This window comes from Quercus robur, chromosome 11, assembly GCF_932294415.1.
Source record: "Quercus robur chromosome 11, dhQueRobu3.1, whole genome shotgun sequence".
Classification (NCBI taxonomy): Eukaryota; Viridiplantae; Streptophyta; class Magnoliopsida; order Fagales; family Fagaceae; genus Quercus; species Quercus robur.
The window spans coordinates 28,755,806-28,772,607 of record NC_065544.1 but is presented as its reverse complement, the minus strand read 5'-3'; the positions used below and the strand labels follow the sequence as shown (position 1 = coordinate 28,772,607).

Sequence of the window (16,802 nt, the reverse complement as noted above, 5' to 3'; positions counted from 1 at the left end):
GGACAGTATCCGAGGAGCCCAATCCCTCAATTTATAAAGTTAATGGGCTTAGATATCCGGACTAAAACCTTTTCTTGTCTTAGCTCATCTAAAATCCGGCCTGAACTAGTGCCCTGTGACTCAACGCTGGCCTTTCAAGCCCACTCTCTACAAATGTTATTGTGAGGGATCCGTCATGCGCAAGCCCAACGTCATTGTTGGGCCGCTTGAGAATCGTGTCCCTACATTTATACTTTGTCAAACATTTTTCCTTTCATTTATCTTTCATCTCCCCACTACCCTTTACATTAATATCACTCTTTCTCTTTCCCTTTATCTTCCTTTATTTTATTTCTTTTTATTCTTATCATCTTAATATAAAATTTTCAATCTCTCTTCCATTCTATATATAATTTTCCCTCACAAAAAAAGAAAGAAAGTTATTTCTCTCTCAATTTTTTGGTGGATTTTTTTTTTTTTTTTTAATTTTTTCCTTTCAACTCTCCTTTAGGTTGATAATTTTTTGAATTCTTTAGAACTCTACTTTGGGTTGATACGATTTAGTTTTGTGTTTTATGTTTTTTTTTTTTTTTTTTATTGTTACATGTTATCTTATTGCATTATAAAGAATTAAAGATAGTATATAAGAATATAATAACATTCTATTACATAGCATGATTTGAATAATTTGATGCTTATTGTTATATCTTATATATTTTTTTTTTTTTCTTCTCATCTTTTTTTAGTCAACATTTAAATTTAGTCACATCTTCCATATCATTAAATTATTTATATTTTCTCTCATTTCTATTTTTTTAAAAATAAAATTTAATATTTTACTTAAATTTAATAAATGAAAGTTTCCTCATAAAGTGGAGTAATGCTAGGGACACACTCATTCTCAAACCCAATACACCAAAGGAAAAATGTAATACAAAACAAATGCCAATTGGGAAACACTAAATTAAAAAAAGGCGAAAATACTATTTTGGTTCTTACATTTTGGTGTAACAGTCAATTTGGTCCCTCCATTTTGGTAGTAGTCAATTTGGTTCTTGTTATTTTCAACTTACAATCAATTTGGTCAAAACTGTTAACTCACTAACGAAAAATGCCCACGTGGCTAACGGATTACACAATTGTCACACATGAAGCTAACATGGCTAATTAAATAATAATAATAAATTTTAATAGTATTAAAAATGCCAATTGGACCAATAATAAAATAATTACAAATGAAAATAAACACATCATCACCTAGCCAGCAATATGAATGGTCTCATAAGCCACTAATACATTTCACCACTTATCCAAATAAATCTCACATTAACCATATAACCAAACAATTTTAAATCTTCACCAATAGTCAAATCTAGCCACCGCCAATATACACACCTCCACCTTCACATTCAACCTGAGAGTGCCATGGCCGCTTCAACCTCACTATCCATTCCAAATCTTCAACTTCAATCTTCAGCTGTGCCATGACCGATTTGGGCATTCTCAATCAAATCTTGATGTTCATTTAAAGTTTTGTTCATCAAAGGGGTGTTGGGCTTGATGAGATTGATTGAACTTTTTTCTTTTTCTTTTTTAATTTGTAAAATAACATTAAATACAAATGGTACCAACAAATTGAAGAAAAAAACCCAAAATCAAATACCAAGTTCCACTAGTTGCTGGTTGATATATCCTAGAATCAAAGTAACAACAAATTAAAGAAAAAAACAATTGCATAATTCAAGACTTTGTTGGTAATCGGATGAACTTCCCGGTAAACTCTCACTTCTACTAAAATATCCTAGTCAACACCTTCAGTAACAAAGTTGACCCACCTTCATACACTCTGGTGATGAATTTGAAGGTGGAGATTCGCAGATCGACATCTTCTACTTCCTGCGATTCAAAACTTGGACTTGGAGTCAGTGACAGCAAAGAAATCCCAAAAGGTAAAGGCCAAAATAGGTCATATCAAAAAGAAAAAAATGAATCTTACGTACATGTTCGAGGCTATTGGCATTGACCCAAAGAACGAAATTATTGAAAGCATTTTGAAATGGTTACGTAACTACGAGGCTCATTCCACGTGGTAGTTGGGCAACTAGGCATGGAGAGCTGAGGTGAGTCAATCTTGGTGGCTGTCGTGTTCCACACTTGGCTCTCTGCTCGCTACATCACATTCTTTTTGGCCTTTGGCAGTGACAGATGGTCAAGGTAAAAGTGTATGGGAGCATTCTCTTGCAAAACTTTATGTCCATTTTAATTTACACTTTCTATCTTATGTATTTACTTTTCAAAATACTTTATTATAAATATCAATTTATTTTTATTTTTTAATTATTTTTTTTTACACACAACAACCATCTTCCATTCTTTTTTTATTCTCAAAATATGTAAAAAAAAATAATAATAAAAATATTGAATGCAAAATGAATAATGTTAGTGTAAATTTATATGGTTATTGTAATATCAATTTATTTTTACACAACTTTACATGACCTGATGTGGATAAATTTTGAACTTAATTAGCAAAAATGTGGTCATTTTTCTATTATACAAACACTAATGCGAGTTTTCTTGTATGGCAACAAGTGTGTGAGGGGGTAGGTGTACGAGAGACTTTACAATTACACCTATTCCATTACACACAAAATTTTCTCTACAAAAAGAAAACCCAAACATTCTCCTTCATGATATTTAGTTGAATAAAACCAGTATGATTAATTTTGCGTGCTTTTTTTTTTTTTTTTTTGGAAAAATGTCAGATATATAATTTTACAGCAAAAGAAGCAGAGTGTTAATATGCAATTTTTGTAATATGACCAATTGAACCAATAATGAAGTGGCAACAAATTAGATACGACAAAATTACAATTTACATCTTCTAATTTTGACTAAAATTCAATTTAATCTTATAAATATTTTTTTTTCCTTTCCTTTCAGTCTTTTAACTTTCACTTGTTATCAATTCAGTCTTTTTATCACATTGTGCCATTAAGTGCCTTAAAAAACGATGTTGTTTTGAAAATTTTGAGTTTTTTAAATTTAAAAAAAAAAATTAATGATTTAAATAAAAAAAAAGAGTTAACTAGAGTTAACTCTCACCTATGGTTTGGCTGATTTTAACAAAGTCTACTATGGTTTGAAAATTATCATTTAATCAACTTGAGGTGTCCTTCATTAGATATCCATTGTCTAGCTCTAATCATTAGTATATATATATACAAAACAGAGTTGTGGCAAAGTACAATCCACTCTTTTTTTTATTATTATAAATGGTATCCCAAAAAAAAAAAAAAAAGTCTAGAATAATGTAGTATTAGCCACTTTTCTTTGGCTAACCTACGTTGGAACTTAGTAGTTATGACTCACATTGTTAGAAATGATTCTATGGGTTGGGACAATCTCATCTTTATCTTCCATCCAATCTTTGTTACATGAATTATTTGTTCCTACTGAAAGCCGCACTTTAATTCCTCATATTTCCAATGGTTTCGGGTTTCCTCCTAAATATACCAACAATGTATTCTCACCCCACACGCATGGTCCCACCAAAATTAAAATCAAACTTAAACCATGGGTCTAATAACAACACACAACAAATTTTTGGAAAATTGTACAACACTTTAAAAGTACAATGCCGTATAACTTATTCTCACATTACAGTATATTCTATAAATTAAATTTACGGTAATATTTACTATTTATGTAAGAGGTTGAAGTACAATATTATTGTACTCCTAAAAGATAATTTATAATTTTCCCAAATTTTGTGAATAATTGATTTTTGAAGACTTTCCCATTTGAAAAATATATCTAGGAGGCCATCGTCTCGGTCTTGGTCTAACGTGATAAAAGCTTAGAATGATGATTTCAATAACGAACTGCACCGTCTCTGTACCAACAATTATAAAATGAATATATAAAACAAAAAAACAAAAAAAAAATGAAAACTATAACAAACAGTTGAATGTACAAAAAAGTGCTTCAAGCCTTCAAAGGAAACTTAAAGTTGTAAACCCAAGCACCTAACGAAAGGGTGCAGCTTTCCCCATGTCGTTCCCCTAGACACATGATAACTTCCTCTTGCTATAGTGCACTGAGCTTTTCCCAAGCTGATCACAAGCTCCACTCTGCAAAATGCTTTGATCCCCACCCAGTTATTTGGATTCCTCCTCTGCCTCATGTGTCTAGATGCGACTCAAGCTTGTTCTCCTAGAACTGGTCATTAGTATGTTTCTATTGTCATTCTCCACCTGGCATTGCTTGATCACTGCCCAACTACCTTACCAGGTCATGCTTTTGTTTCAATCTAAACTAAGGTATAATAGCTACAAGATTTCATTCTTAGTGGGGATTTGATTGATCAGAGTCAGCTGGTGACCCTTTATTTTCCTCCTAGTTTTTTCTTAGTGTTTTAGAGTATGTGCAATGCAAGCATTGATGTGGAGTTGTTAAAGAATTGGTAATGCCTAGATGGTGAGGGTTAGAGTCTTCATGAGGGACCATGACCCATACATTATTTTCTTATTTGAGACTATGGTGGAAAAGGATAAGATTAATAAAATAGATGACCTTAGGTTATGTGGATTGTCATTGTGTACCAGTGGTAGAGCTGGTGTGGAGATGGTGGTCTAGCTTTTTATGGAAAAAGGAAGTTGTTTTAAAAGTAGTGGAAGCATCTGCCTAGCAAGTAAGTGGTGTAATCTCTTAATCAGGTTGTAGGGATTGGTTGTTTGTACGCAGCTATGGGCTTCCCATTTTGCCAAGAAATAGAGATTCTGGAAGATCATTTCAAGCTCAGTGAATGCATTTAAGGCCCTTGAGTTTGCTGTGGGGATTTCAACTGTCTTGTAAGAGAAGAAAAAGTTTGAATCAAGGCTGGCTCTTCCTCAAGAAGAGGTCTCAAAGAGTTCATGTAAGAATAAATTTGGGTTTTATTGGAATTAGGCATACTTGGTGTAATAAAAGGGAGAAATTTCCAGCATATGATAGAGGCTATATGAGGCAGTGTGTTACCAGGGGGGATGAGGCTCTTGTCAACCACAAAATGACCACAACCCAATTATACTAAATTCTAATATAAAATTAGGGAGAAGATCAAGACCAGGCTACTTGGTTGAGAGATGAAAGGAGTGATGATGTAATTAGAAGTTTGTGGGATGTGAGTGTCAATGGATCAATATATTTTCAATTTATGAGAAAGTTGGACAAGTTAAGGGTAAATTCATAGGAAGTGGAACAAAGGTGCTTTGGGTGGTGTCAATCTAAAAAAACAAGAATTGCTCCGGCTTCTAGAACTCTACCAAGCTAATGATTCTACTCCAGAGAATGCAGTCATGATTGAGAATCAACACAAAAATCTAGAGAACTTTGGCTTCAAGAAGGTGACAGAAATACAGAAAAAAATTCATTTATTCACAATTATTCAAAGAAAGTCCAACAACATTGATACGATAAACTTGGATAACTAGTGGATAAATGATCCAAAGAGATTGAGGAATACTTCTTAGCCAATTTTAGAGAGCTATTTACCTCATCCAATCCTTCTTGGCTAGAGGATTTGAAGGTTTCTTTCAGCAGTGCAATGATGAGATTGAGAATGTTGGGCTGTCTACTTTCTATTGCAGAAAAGGTGGTCGATAACATCAAGTCCATGCAAACCTTCAAGGCTCCAGGTCTAAATGGCTTCCGTCCTTTTTTGTCAGAATGGAAGATTAAGATTATCAACAAGGAGGGAATTAATTATGTGCAACAAAATAAAATAAATAAATATTCCGTAGTGGTAGAGAGTGCTTACTAAGATAAATCATACTTTTTTTACACTTATTCCAAAAGATGCAGGACCTAAATCATTTAGCCATTTCAAGCCATAAGTCTCTACAACATCGCTTACAAAACTATTTCTAACTTTCTGGCCATTTCAATAGTTTGTTGCAATGTGCTTGTCCAAATCTAAACCACAACAAAGCCAAAAAGAAATTAGCACTTAGTTAAGTATAAATAGTCAAAAATTAATAGACATATTTCATTTTTTAAGTAATAGTTTAATACATTTACTCGTTCAAGGCCAAGACTATATGGTCCAGATATTGTCACCTATTTTAGACATTGAAGCCAAAAGTGTACGAATAAAGCTTCCCCAAGGCCTCAACAGTTATATTACTGCGTGGTTAATATCTTGGAACAGTAATTACCAATTTGTTTCTTAAAGCAAGAAAACTAATTCCAAAATGTTAACCAAATCATACTTATATTCCTAAATTTATCAGCTCTTAGGAGTTAGAGACGAAAGTAGATTATTTGGAGGTTTATTGAGCAAAGGGAAGGAAAAGTGGGTAAGATCCTTTATGGTTCTATAAACAAAGAATCAACATACAAGTATTGCTTCAGAGTAAAAACCAAAATTTGTAAACATTACAATTGTGCATATGGTTGAAGCTTACAGAAGCAGCCCTTTCTGACTTGAGTCGCTTTTCAATGAAGTTGGTAAGTTTTTTTTGCATAAATTTCTCTGGCATCACTACACAAAGAAGTTACAGTATAGACGGGTAAGTCACATTTGAGATATAAAACTAATTGTTTTTGAAGAACCAAGTTCACAACAAAATTATATAACATAACTTAGACAACCGAGTGGATCAAAATCAAATAAACACATCTCAGCATAAAATAAAATGAAACCTAGATTTAGATGGACAGGGGTAGCAGTTATGATGACAGAAGAAGATAAGGTACACATGAATGGAAGTATATATAATTTAAATTGAATTTATGTGGCGTTTGGTACGGGAGAATTCACAAAACAAGTAACATAACCATTGGCAATGTCAAGCCACTGTAATAATTCTATACACAATATTCAGCTGAAACATTGAATATGAAGCATGTCATACGACTTTCTGGGTTCTGAGCAAGCAGCTGACCAATATGACCTTCAGTTTTTTATGCATTTATGAGTAGCATTTGCCAAAAAAGAATCAACCCTAAGACAATCATTATTTTTTCTTGATAAATAAAATTTTATGCAATTAACAGTTTTTACAAGCCCATTGATTTTTTTTTAAACTATGTGTTAACGTATATTATGTTATGGGCTTTAGGCCCAGCTAGGTTACTTGTATAGCACACTTGTACTTGTACTATATTTTACTTGTACCGCACACATAGGTCTCCTATATTAAGGCACTGATGTATATTCTTTGATTTATGAAATACAATACAATTATTCTGTATTTCTAACATGGTATTAGAGCCACTACTCTGACCTTTTCTTAGCAGTCTTGTCTTCATTAGTGTGACTTCCTTTCTTTTACTAACGCTTCCGCCATCACAACTGCCGCCGCAGCTTCTCGCCGTTGAACCTCCGACGTCATCCAGCCGTCGTCCTTGGGTTCCGAACCTGCAGCTGCCGTCGTTAAGGAGTTTCACACTACATAGGCCACTGCTCTTTGCATCGCCGCTGCGAATATTGCTCCGATTTCATTTTTGAAGGTACCACTGAGATCGTCCTGCGCTGATCTACACACTCGTGGAAGCCTCGACGCCATCGGAGACCGCACGTGCCCCCATGCGCCGTTCAAAGCTGCTGTGACGCTGATCACACTCCATACGCACCACCACGCGTCGCAGTTTTCTTGCACGCGCCGTTCACGCGCCACCACGCGCCTCCACGCGCAGCCACGCGCTCCCACGCGCCGGAACCTGATCTGCTGACATCATCACATCTGCCACGTCAGCCCTAGCTGCGTCAGCATCTACTTATCTGCTGACGTCATCGCCACGTCATCTTGTGACGTCATCTGCCTGACCGTTGACCGTTGACTTTGACCGTTGACTTTTCGAGGTTGACTTTTGCTGTCAAGGTTCTCCTTACCCAGTTTTTCGCGTAGATTTCATTTTTGCAGTCTATTTTTGCATATTTTGCTTCAAAATGATGAATAAGGACAAGTCTTCTTCCTTTTGCAACAATCGTCGCTGACAATCTAACAAACGTTTTTGCAATTTTTGCAAACATTTTGGCCATAATATTGAGACTTGCTATCAACGCAACAAATCAGCTGTTTCCATTTCTATTGCTACTGTTGCTAACACTGAGAGTGTCCAACCTATGGCTCCCGTCTCTGCAAAGTCTCAGTCTTCTGGATCCACTTTCACCATTTCCAGAGATGACCTTATAAATATCATCGCCAATGTCATTCGTATGGTTGGTAATGCATCTTATTCCTCTTCTCTCTCAGCTTTATCTGATATGTCTCCTACCTCTTGGCTTATGGATTCTGCTTGTTGCAATCACATGACACCTCACTTGTCCTTATTTTCTGACCTTAAACCTGCACCGCACCCTCTTAATATTTGCATAGCAAATGGTTCCACAATGTCTGGTCATAATATAGGTTCCGTTGCGACCTCCAATCTCTCGGTTCCTGGAGTCTTTAATGTTCCCGACCTTTCTTATAATTTATTTTCTGTTGGACAATTAGCTGAGTTGGGTTATCGCATTATCTTTGATTATTCTGGGTGTATTGTGCAGGATCCGAGGACGAGACGGGAGCTTGGGACTGGTCCCAGAGTTGGGCGTATGTTTCCCGTGGACAACCTTCGTCTTCCACTTGTTGCTCCTGTTTCTGTTGCTGCAGCTGCTACAGCTTCTTCAATTCCTTCCCTTGCACTTTGGCATGCTCGACTTGGTCATGCATCTTCCTCTCGGGTACAACAATTAGCTTCTAGAGGTTTGTTAGGTTCAGTGTCTATAAAAAATTTTGATTGTGTTTCGTGCCAATTAGAAAAACAACCAGCTTTGCCTTTCAATACTAGTGAATCAATATCCACTGATATCTTTGACCTTATTCATTTTGATGTTTGGGGTCCTTCCTTTGTCTCTAGTATTGGTGGGTCTCGATATTTTGTTGTCTTTGTTGATGATTACTCTCGCTATAGCTGGATTTTTAATATGAAACATCGTTTTGAATTATTACAAGTATATTCTAATTTTGCAAAAATGGTTGAAACTCAGTTTTCCAAACGCATCAAAATTTTTCGATCTGATAATGCTCTTGAATATACTCAATATGCTTTCCAAGTTGTTTTGCATTCCTATGGCACTGTTCATCAACTAACTTGTCCAGGTACCTCTCAGCAAAATGGTAGAGCCGAACGGAAACTTCGTCATATTCTTGACACTGTTCGTGCTCTCCTTCTCTCTGCCAAAGTTCCTGCTCCTTTTTGGGGCGAAGCTGCTCTTCATGCTGTTCATGCTATTAATCGCATTCCGAGTCCGGTTATCCAAAATCAAACTCCATATGAGCGCCTTTTTGGGTCATCTCCAGACTATCACCACCTTCGCTTCTTTGGTTCTGCTTGTTTTGTTCTTCTTCAGTCACATGAGCATAACAAACTTGAGCCTCGATCAAGACTTTGTTGTTTTCTTGGCTATGGAGAAACTTAAAAGGGGTATCAGTGTTATGACCCTGTCTCTCATCGTCTTCGTGTTTCCCGCAATGTTGTCTTTTAGGAACATCGCCTCTTTGTCGAGCTCTCTCACTTTCGTGCCTCCCTATCTTCCTCCTCTGTTTAGATCTTTTTCCAGATGAGGCACATATTCCTCCTGTAGTTGCTCCTGATTCTCTTGTAGACTTCTCTGTCCAACCACCAGATATCACTGATCTCTTTCCTAGTTCACCCTTTAATGAACAGGTGGAAGATGAACAGGTTGAAGACGAGCTACCCAACCCTAACCCTAAGCTTGGGTCCCCTGCTCCTGTTCCGCCTAAAGATCTTGCACAAGACATTCCACCTCGTCACTCAACTCGAGTAAGATCTATTCCTGCACATTTACTTGACTATCATTGTTACACTGCTCTTGCTACACTACATGAGCCTCACACCTATCGTGAGGCTTCCACTGACCCTTTATGGCAGATTGCAATGAAAGAGGAACTTGATGCATTATCTAAAAACCATACTTGGGATTTGGTGACACTCCCTCCCGGGAAATCTGTGATTGGTTGTAAGTGGATCTATAAGATTAAGACTCGCTCTGATGGGTCCATTGAGCGCTACAAAGCTCGTCTTGTTGCAAAAGGTTTTACACAAGAGTATGGTATTGATTATGAAGAGACTTTTGCTCCGGTTGCTCGTATCTCATCTGTCCGTGCCCTCTTAGCTGTTGTTGCTGCCCGTAAATGAGATCTTTTTCAGATGGATGTCAAAAATGCATTCCTTAATGGGGATTTAAATGAAGAAATTTATATGCAACCTCCTCCTAGTCTCTCTGTTGACTCAAACAAGGTTTGTTACCTTCGACGTGAACTTTATGGCCTTAAACAAGCTCCACGAGCTTAGTTTGCCAAATTCAGCTCTACCATCTCTCATTTGGGTTACATGGCCAGTCATTATGATTTTGCCTTATTTCTTCGTCGCACTGACAAAGGCACTATTTTACTTCTCCTGTATGTGGATGATATGATCATAACTGGTGATGACCTCAGTGGCATTCAAGAACTCAAAGATTTTCTCAGTCAGCAATTTGAGATGAAAGATCTTGGACATCTTAGCTACCTCTTGGGTCTTGAAATCACTTATTCTACAGATGGACTTTATCTTACTCAAGCCAAGTATGCTTCTGAACTCTTGTCTAGAGCTGGACTCACTGATAGCAAAACTGTTGACACTCCAGTTGAGCTTAATACGCATCTGACTCCCTCAGGGGGGAAACTATTGTCTAATCCCTCTCTTTACAGACGATTGGTTGGCAGCCTAGTTTATCTCACAGTTACTCGTCCAGACATCTCCTATGCTGTTCATCAGGTGAGCCAGTATCTGTCTGCTCCACGATCAACTCACTATGCTGTTGTTCTGCGCATTCTTCGATACCTGAAGGGCACCCTCTTCCATGGCCTTTTCTACTCAGCTCAGTCTCCTCTTGTACTTCGTGCATTCTCTGATGCTGATTGGGCAGGAGATCCCACTGATCGCAGGTCCACTACAGGTTATTGCTTTCTCCTTGGTTCTTCTTTGATTTCTTGGCGAAGTAAGAAACAAACATTTGTGGCCCGCTCTAGTACTGAAGCAAAATATCGTGCTCTTGTTGATACCACATCTGAGCTCCTTTGGCTACGATGGCTTCTTAAGGATTTATGTGTGTCCACATCCTCTGCTACTCCCCTTTATTGTGACAACCAGAGTGCCATTCATATTGCTCACAATGATGTCTTCCATGAACGAACTAAACACATCGAGATTGATTGTCATTTTATCCGTTATCATCTTGTCCATGGTGCTCTTAAGCTTTTCTCCGTCTCCTCCAAAGATCAACTTGCATATATCTTCACCAAGTCACTTCCTAAAGGACGCACTCGTGATTTGGTTGACAACCTCAAGCTGGTCTCACATCCACCTTGAGTTTGAGGGGGGCTGTTAACGTATATTATGTTATGGGTTTTAGGCCCAGCTAGGTTACTTGTATAGCATACTTGTACTTGTACTATACTTTACTTGTACCGTACACATAGGTCTCCTATATTAAGGCACTGATGTATATTCTTTGATTTATGAAATACAATACAATTATTCTGTATTTCTAATACTATGGATTGATGTGTTTTTATTAGGTGCGATTATTGTCACTAACAGTTAATACACACATATGTATATATTCGTCACCATGAAAACATCCAAACCCAACCAATTAATTGCACCAATGAATTTCACTCTACTTTTTATCATCTCTCCATTCATTAACCAAATTTATGTTCTTGAGAAGTTCTCAGTATCAAAGACAGGCTAGATTTCAGACATCCGGAAATTGTACTATGCAAAAAAGGATTTTTGGTAGCCAAAGACAGATTTCAGCAAATTCATGTACAATCTCAAAATTGCTATGAGATGGGTTTCTGTGTCCAAGTAGTTCCTTGTGGGAGAGCTAGCATTAAATCCAATCAAGTAAAGAAAAAAGAAAAAAGAAAAAAAGAAAGATACCGAACTTAATCCTTGTAATCAATTTTCCCATGAAGAAAATTTTCTGGAGAACCTGCTGGTCCCACTATAGCAATATCATCAATCTCCGGTTTCTTGCATGTTCAAGTAGTTCTGACCTGTTTTTCTAGCATTTATGAAAACTTTTTGAAAAAAAATAAAAAAACAAAAAACAATATTTGTAGTACAGCTACTAAGAATTTCACATCAGTGTGAAGTGTGAACGGATGAAAATTAAAGAAACCTGAAAAAATTTAAGGTTGTCCAAGATGGAAGACACGATTCCAAAAGCTTTCATTTTCAAAATATGAAGTGTGGAAATTTACTCATGGACTTGCAAATTTTTAGAGAACATTAATTAAAGCTAATAATAAAAAGATTATCAAACCACTAATACAAAGATATACCTCAATGCAGTGTCACCCCCAATCCTTACTCTCCAGTCTCCCCATGCCATTGCCGAGTAAGTAAAATTGCAAGCAAAACACATTCCAAAATATGAATATCTAATCAAAGATAGTAACTTACAGGAAAGGAAAAAAAAAATGATCTTACATCTTACAAAATAAAATAAAATAAAAAAAATATTCCGTAGTGGTAGAAAGTTGCTGGCGGTGGCGGGGTTTGAGGGCAAAATTGTCATTTGATTTGTGTTGGTAGGGTTAATTACGTGGCCTTTTTTTGCTGACCAGGGAGGGCAGGTATGAGAAATAAATGTAAAAAGATAGGGGTAAAATAGGGAACAAAGAAATCCCAACTAGCCGTTATTTTTGAATCATACAAATACAAACCCCTCCTCTGTTTTGGTCTCTCCGACTCAGAGTCGGAGACTGAGACGGAGAGACCGACTCTGCTTTTATTCTCCCACTCAGAGACCGACTCTGCTTTTATTCTCCCACTCTGCTTTTAATTAATATAAATACACTCATTGCTCAACAAAAAAAAAAAAAAAAAAACACTCATATTTCCATACCCAAGAACAAACCCTCTCTCTCTCTCTGTTTCTGGTTTTATCTCTGAAACTCACAGAGAAAACCCAATTTGTAGCCCACAATTGCTTTCCTTTTCTGAGTGTAGAAACAGAAATTAAGATTCTTGGAGGCCAAGTCAACTTCAGAATTGAATTTGGAGTCTCTTTCTCGTCTCTGTTTTTTGCTTGTTGTTCTATCTCTCTGTAACTCACAGAGAATTGATCATCAAAACCATGGTGACTCCCGGTTCACTTTGTGAGTGTGAGTCATTTAATGAACTCAAAAGAGAGTGCACCAGAGATGAACAACTGGACTTGGACTTGCTTACTCTTAGGGTTTTGGAGGACTTGATTCTATTCCACCCTAAAAAACCCACTCTGCCACTGACTTCAGAAGAGAAGAAACTTCAATGTCGTTTCAAACCCACCTGGAACTCCTTCCAAAGAAAAAGATCTAATCTTGGTTCTTCCAAGCCTCGTACCCATTACCAATTGCCAAATTTGAACGTCAAAAGGAAGAGATTTTCTCAACCCACTGGCATTGCAGATCCGGAATGGAAAGCGTTGCTACCACCAGAGGGTTTTGCTTGTGCTTCCCCCAAGATCATCACACGCCTCAAAATAATCCCACCCAAGAAACCCCATTTGGGAATCTCTGCTGCTTCATCCATTGCTGTTCCCAACCACTCTGAATCTCCCAAACCCACGCCACCCAGAGTAGTTGATGGCTTCAACTGTCAAGGTTTGAAGCTTGTTACCCAGAAGCGAAGAAAAGCCACCAAGGAAGACCAAATTGAAGAAAAGCCACCAAAGAAGCCCAAATTGAACCCAACCCTTCCACTCTCAAACCCATCACCAAAACTGCCTCAAACTTTCCAGAATATCATTGACAAAATGGGTGGAACCCAACTGGTTTTGGTCATACAGAAGCCTCTCACTAAGACTGACCTAAACCGACATAACGCTCGGTTGTCCATGCCTTTAAGCCGAATCAATGACAGTTTCTTGAGGGAGGCAGAAAGAGAATATCTGGATCAACAACAAGCAATGGAAGTCCCATTCATGGAGGCCTCTGGTAAGGTAAAACAAATTGTTTTGAGGCAATGGGACATGCCTAAGGAGTCAGGGAAGAAAAGTTCATGCTATGTGCTGATAAAATCTTGGAATGAGGTGGTGGAAAAAAATGATCTTGGCAGAAAGCTTAACCAAGTGATCCAAATTTGGTCTTTTAGACTTGGTAATGAAGATCAACTCTGTCTGGCTTTTGTTGTGGTCAACACAGGGGAGAACGATGAAGGAGCAAGTAGCAGCAGGCAAGGAAGAGATATGGATTGACACTAATTTTGGCCTTTTCAATTGAGCAGTTTTCTTGTAATTAGTTATTTTGTTTAGAGTTTATTAGAGAGCAACCATGTCAATATGTTATGACTCATGACGTATTGTTTATTAGTATTTTTTTTTTTTTTTTAATTTTAGATAGGGATCTATTGTCAATTAATGTAAAGAGTCTGTTCATTGAAATTTTTGATTAATGAAGTTCCTAGAAATTTTGATTTATGAAAATTTTGTCAATTGTAATGTACTTAGTTTGTCCTTGGTGTAAAAAAAAAGGCTTGACGACTTGCAAAATGCTCTTATAAAGCATATGGAACAGTATGTCCTTTTTGTGGAACTCTTAAGAAGCAGGGGATCTTTATGATCTTGAAGCATGCCTAACATTGTGTACTGGTTGCAGAATTCAGAGAGACTTAGTGGACCCTGAAAAGCTTCAGATGATCTTGACTGATGAAACTCTTAGTGAGGCTTGTGACCTAAAGAGGGCTCTTGAAATGGTAGCACTGCTGGAAGCCCAACTGACGGAGATGAATCCTAATCTTGATTCTATCTGAGAGAATGACTTTCTCTGTTATTCTTTAAAAATGTTTATCAACTTGAGTTGAATTCTTCAGGGCCCTCTGCTAAATTTTTTATACTATGATTAATAGATATCGGACAAAGGTATCATTATATAATGAACGAGTTGAGGAACTAAATAGGCTCTTGTTGTGGTCAACACAGGAGAGAAAAAATGTAGTGGTAGTGGCAATGATGGAGCAAGTAGCAGTAGCCAGTGAAGAGAATGGGTACACAGTATTGTCAGTAGCAGAGTCGGAGATGCAGAAAATAGAGATATGGAATCAGCATGACACTAATTTTGGCCTTTTTATTTGACAATTTTTCTTTTAATTAGATATTGTGTTTAGAGTTTATTCAAGATCATGTCAATATGTTATAACTCATGACCTATTGTTTATTATTATTTTTTTAATTTTTGGATAGGGATCAATCGTCAATTAATGTAAAAGAATGATCCTTGAAATTTGGATTAATGAAGTTCCTAGAAATTTTGATTTATGAAAATTTTGTCAATTGTAATGTACTTAGTTTGTCTTTGGTGTAATATTTGAGTGGATTCATGTTACAAAATAATTTTTTTCATTCCCATTTTGGAACATGCACATTATGTGTTTGACAAAATATCTCTCTTGCACCATGAATTTGTGATATTATAGCACCGGATGTTCCATTTTTAACAAAGCCATAGCCTTCGAATTGCCAGATTCCACTTGAATAGCCAAGCCCCTACAAAAGGAAACAGCTGCTTAATCCTTTTGCATTTTGTGAGCATTAATAAACACATGAATTCATACATACATATTACCTTTATTTGAGTTTTAGTCCGTGGTTTGGTATGACTATTGGGATTATATGGCTTGTCATTGGAATAGACCCATAATCAGTAAACCCCATTAACAAAACTGTACCGTTGCTCGAGTTGTATGTCATATAGTTTCTGTTGCTCAAAATTTGACTCTGCTAATGTGACAAGGGTGAAACCTTCAGTAGGATCAGCACCACATAAATTGAACATCTCTAGTGAGCCGACCAGAACTAATAAGACAAGCAGACCTACGAAAATCATTCATTTTTCTCACTCTCTTTAGTATGGTTGGAGCTTTAGAAGTTGCAGGCATCCATATATTATAAAAAGAACACTCCAATGCCACGGAAATACACTCCCACGTATAGATTAAAAAGAAACATTCCCACAACCCACCCCCCCCCCCCCCCCCCCCCAAAAAAAAACACTCCACATCCCATGTTTAGATTTAAGAAATAAAAGAGAAAAGTAAAAATAAAACTCAATCCCTAGTTTAACTCGAACACCCCAAACTTAAAGCATTCTTACCCATATTCCTTAATCAAAATCAAATTTAACCCATCAGTCCGACCAAAATATAAGTATATAATCAAATCCATTAAATCTACATTGACACAAACACAGAAAATTGTTTTAGAACACAGAAAATTGTTTTAGCTGCAACAATATTGCCTTATTTTGCACATACTACACGAACTAATCTAAGTCGCATCACAACACTCAAGAGGCAGTAGGCAGTAACAAAATGTAAGAAGTGAATAAAAACATCAAGCAATCAAGCAAAAAGAATAGAGCAGAAAACAAACTGAGATTTAGAGATACCTGAACTGAAGTATCCAGCTTCTGTTAGTATTTATAAACTATGAGGAAAGGAGTAAGGAAGATAGAGAGGCTGCCGTTAGAAGGTGGGGATGGGGAAGGAACATATTTTGCGTAAGAAGTCTGCGGTTAGAAAGTGGGGAAGGGGAAGTCGCACAGTTTGCATGAGAAAACTGCCGTTAGAAGGTGGGGAATGGGAAGGAACACGTGAGAAACAAAAGGGAAGGAAATTAAGGAGGTTGAAACCATGATTTTCAAAGGGTTTTTAGTTTAGAAGGCTTGGGTTTAGGCTTTAAGTTAGAATTTAATTAATAAGTGATGGGCTGGTGGAATTAAATTTAAAAGAAGTGGGTTTTA

The 16,802-nt window shown here is 36.9% G+C and overlaps 2 long non-coding RNA genes across 2 annotated transcripts; both read right to left on the bottom strand.

Annotated features, from left to right (window-relative positions):
* Window positions 1-1,146: 1,146 nt before the first annotated feature.
* Window positions 1,147-2,118, bottom strand: LOC126705874 (uncharacterized). Its single transcript, XR_007648445.1, has 2 exons — window positions 1,980-2,118; window positions 1,147-1,875 (listed from the first exon to the last, which is right to left on the bottom strand). It is a non-coding gene; the product is annotated as an uncharacterized LOC126705874 (long non-coding RNA).
* A 3,687-nt stretch (window positions 2,119-5,805) lies between these two features.
* On the bottom strand, window positions 5,806-12,499 carry LOC126706713 (uncharacterized). Its single transcript, XR_007648694.1, has 3 exons — window positions 12,363-12,499; window positions 6,426-6,502; window positions 5,806-5,934 (listed from the first exon to the last, which is right to left on the bottom strand). It is a non-coding gene; the product is annotated as an uncharacterized LOC126706713 (long non-coding RNA).
* Window positions 12,500-16,802: the final 4,303 nt, after the last annotated feature.